This window comes from Linepithema humile, chromosome 2, assembly GCF_040581485.1.
Source record: "Linepithema humile isolate Giens D197 chromosome 2, Lhum_UNIL_v1.0, whole genome shotgun sequence".
Classification (NCBI taxonomy): domain Eukaryota; kingdom Metazoa; phylum Arthropoda; class Insecta; order Hymenoptera; family Formicidae; genus Linepithema; species Linepithema humile.
The window spans coordinates 26,865,515-26,869,763 of NC_090129.1; the positions used below are offsets into that span (position 1 = coordinate 26,865,515).

Sequence of the window (4,249 nt, forward strand, 5' to 3'; positions counted from 1 at the left end):
GTGAGTAGTAAAGTAAATGCTTCCTCGCTGTCAAATAGTTATACGAGCGAACAGCGTGCGTTAGTAATATTTAAATTGTGTTCAAATCCAGTGTTTTTTTTTCCGAAATTTTTTTCGGCATCATTCTTCCGTCAATTTGTACGAGTTTTTCATGTAGAGAAACTAGCCATAATATATATTGTAAATATCTTTGCTGCTTTATTAGTGTGTCATGTGTTATAAAATACACTAACAGACTTGTATATATTTTATGCTGTAAATCAATTTGTCTTGCAATTAGTATCTTTTGCACATAGATATGTTTCATGATATTTTTCGACCGATAGAATTATCTCTGCGCATGCATTATCACAGTTCGATGAAACAAAAGCATACTGAATGAATGAAATCTCTCGCTCACGCTCTTCAAAACAAATACATAGTTATATATTCCTGAACGTTCAAAATTCAAACGTGTCAAAACTAAATCGAAATCAAATATATCAAAACCAAAGTTTGAAAGCTAATATTTTTGATAAGAATTTATTTATAACAACATCATGCAAAAAAAGTCTGATGCAAAATATCTCAATGCGCCATTCTGCATATGAAATGATGACAAGATATAGAATCTTTATCGAGATATGAAATTTTATTTCGTGCATGTTTAATTCTTTCTCTTTATTAACGATCCAATTGAAAGAAATTATTGAAACTTTTTTTATAATAATTTGACGAGACTTTGACATTTTTTTACTTGATTTCAACAGTTGATAGTTTAAACAATTTAAAGAGTATTGGTATAAATTAGCAATTTTGCCTGCCGTACGTTGTTGCGATATAAGGAAGAAGGTAACTATAATATATTCCGATTTTGAATTGTCTTGGTCTTAGTCTAAATATGAAATTTCCATAGCGTGATCATTCACGGAAATCTATCCCGAAAAGTGTCTAGTCGCGAATTTTACATAAATGCGCAAGCGGCATTTCCTTATCAGGGCAAGACCTGCTGCTCGAGACTTGATGGTGTAATGACTTAAATTCGATGACGCTCGGCATGTAATTGAAATAAAAAAATTCTTAAAAGGGATCAAATGTCATCTCTTTTCTTGTGAAAAATTAAATAATTAAAATGTCTAATTACAATTGTACACTTGCTATTAACGCAGTACGAAACAATGCGACGCTAATTAGGAAAGATAACGTTTAAAATCTAGAATCTTTATTGATATCTTGATCGATTCTGCCGAAAATACAAATGGAGAATAAAAAAATGCAGATTAAATGATTTTTCATCTTACGTTACTTAAATCATTTCTCATTCATCTGATCTTATTATTTTATCTTTTATTATTTTTGATGGAATAGATAAAAGTTAAAATTAAATCAATCAAATTAAATATAAGATGCAACAAATTTTCAATCTTTCAACTAATCACAAAACTAAAACAATCTTTTGCAGCTATATACAAAGCAGTATTCTATATGGTTTAGAGATGAATAGATTGAATAGATTAAATCGATTGAATCTTGTGCATTTACGTGTTAATTGTAGCACAGGAGTCGTTATGAAGTATAATACTAGGAAAGTTGAATGAATTGCATGCGAAAATTATTTTTGTGCCATCAAAATTTAAATTTATTGAAATTATAGCGCTTTTAATTCTGTTCGTGATTTAGGGCGAAAGTTCTAACACGAAGAGCGCTAATTATTATAAATTTCTTTTTCGACAAAAGGAATATTTTGATAAAAATGTCATCGCTTGCATGTCACTCTATCACGGCAGGATTTCCGTCGCAGATGATAACTTCCGCGAAATAAGTTCCTCGTAGCGAGCGTCCTAGGTTCGTTGGCGGGATCGAGTCGCAAAAATTTGCAACGTTGACAATTTAATCCACATCGTTCGTGGGATGCAACGCGAGAGGTGGCGCAAAAGGAATGATCTTCCGACGGAGATTAATCAAGCGCGTCGATCGAATGAATGCGCGGATGTACACGCGCCGCTGGCTAGCGTGGATTATTCGGGCGAGGACGACGGACCGAGGGTTTATCACGCGGCTGTCGTCACGATCGCGGACTTGGGGTTACGACGGGAGGTTACATGTTCTTTTTCCTACGCTTTTTATGCTTTTGCTTTATCGGACGGGACCGCGTTACCCGATAGTAATGACCCGCGGCCACATGGAGACGTCTCTTTGCTTCACGTCGCACGGTTTCCTTGCGTTTTACGTCGCGCGCGTCTGATCGCTCGCCGATTTATCTAATCGGACTTGGCCGGTTGCATGGTGCGTTAAAACCGCGGGCTCGTTTAGCACGCCTTATCTTCGGCATCGAAAATCGAAAATTGAGAAACGCTTTTCGCATGCGTAGCTTTTTATGTAATCCGCGACGATCAACATAGCAGATAAAATATACACTCATTTAGAATGAGAAAAAAAAGGGACTAAGAAGAAATGCTTGCTTATAATGATAAATGTCACAAATATGTATGTGTGTGGACAATATATTATTATGCACTTGCGCATTAAATAATAGTTAAGATGAGAGTCATGATTATCAATCATAGAAGATTATATTGCGACAGTGTGTGTATGTATAAGAATATTAAAATCGTAAAATAGTATATCATACACAGTGCGTCGCTTTTGTTACCCATCGAGGACTTAATCGCTCATCGATAATCGAATAACGGTGATCGGTGATATTTAAATTTTCCACTTGATCAATATTGACACGGTAAATTGATAGATTAATTTAGAGTATTTATGCATTGCTTTATCTTTGATATGGATTTCACTTCTTAAACAAATAAATAATTTCTTGACTTGGCGTCATAAAAGAAACTGCAATAAAAATAATTTAAAGAATTGGGGAAAATCTCAGAAGAAATCACAACGGGATTTGATGATTGGAGCGATTTACTTTCCAGCTAAATGATCGTGTATAATGATGTGGAGAGAAATACGATTAGGTGTTTTCTGAGGTGCGCCGTAATAAAGATAGCTTGTACTATAATCAAACCGTAATGTCGAATATGTACACAAAAGCAAATCTAAATGTGTGATTTGATTCAATTTTTTCTTCAAATGTAATTGATATAGTTATTACAGTGGTAATTACGAGAGTTGCCATGAAACTGGCTAGAACTTATAGAAATACGCGAAAGACATCTTAATTAAGAATCGAGAAAGTTGATCTTAATTGTGGCTATATGTTGCTAATAACAAGATTAGTAATTTCATTAGATATCATACTGCAAAGCATCATTTAAGAAGCTACATTATTCGTAAGAATAATTCAGCTGTTAATTATGCCATATTCATATTTTCAAAAATTGTAGTCCAATTAAATTATTCAGTCAAATATAGCCAATCCGTCTATTATTAAGGGGCGAAAGATGGAGTAAAACGTGAATAAATTTGATTCAATTTGAAATCAAGGTTCAGAAAGACTATTCAAAAACTATTCTGACTTTTATTCTTCTACGTAATTGAATGATTAACGAGAAGTGATTATTCCATTTTCCAACCTCTGTGAAGTTGGCACCCCATTTTTAAAAAAATCAATTTTTTTTTAGAGTTCTGAATGCACCCCAAAGAGTTCTAGAGTTCTCCATAAAATTTATAAATAGTTCCGGCGAATTAGACAAAAAAATCCATTATTGAAAGTATGGGGTGCTAACTTCACAAAACGTTATCACAAAATTGACGATAACAGCTTAATCGTCGGAAATAATTAAACATATTAGAATTATTTGTAGAACTCTTGAGGTGCTACCCAGAACTCCAACGAAAAAATTAAAATTCCAAAAAAATTTTATTCTTATTGGAACTTAGAATATTTTCTTAATCGGTGATACGAAAAATAGCGAGAACTTGTTATATATTGGTTTGAGCGCTTTGAACCTTAATAATTATCGTTAGAACTCTTGAGGTGCTACCCGGAACTCCAATAAAATAATCAAAATTCCAAAAAAATTTCTCACTCTTTGGGACTTCAAAAATTTTCGATCGGTGATACAAAAAATAGCGAGAACTTTTTTGGAATTTTGATTATTTTATTGGAGTTCCGGGTAGCACCTCAAGAGTTCTAACGATAATTATTAAGGTTCAAAGCGCTCAGACCAATATATAAAAAGTTCTCGCAATTTTTTGTATCACCGATTGAAAATTTTCTAGGTCAGGAAAAGCGAGAAATTTTGTTGGAGTTTTGATTATTTTATTGGAGTTCTGAGTAGCACCTCAAGAGTTCTAACGATAATTATTAAGG

The 4,249-nt window shown here is 33.4% G+C and overlaps 1 protein-coding gene across 2 annotated transcripts in view; it reads left to right on the plus strand.

Annotated features, from left to right (window-relative positions):
• The window catches only part of Pi3K21B (phosphatidylinositol 3-kinase regulatory subunit alpha), a 40,139-nt gene that overhangs the window by 4,216 nt on the left and 31,674 nt on the right, over nt 1-4,249 (plus strand). The gene's annotated exons all lie outside the window — the stretch shown is intronic.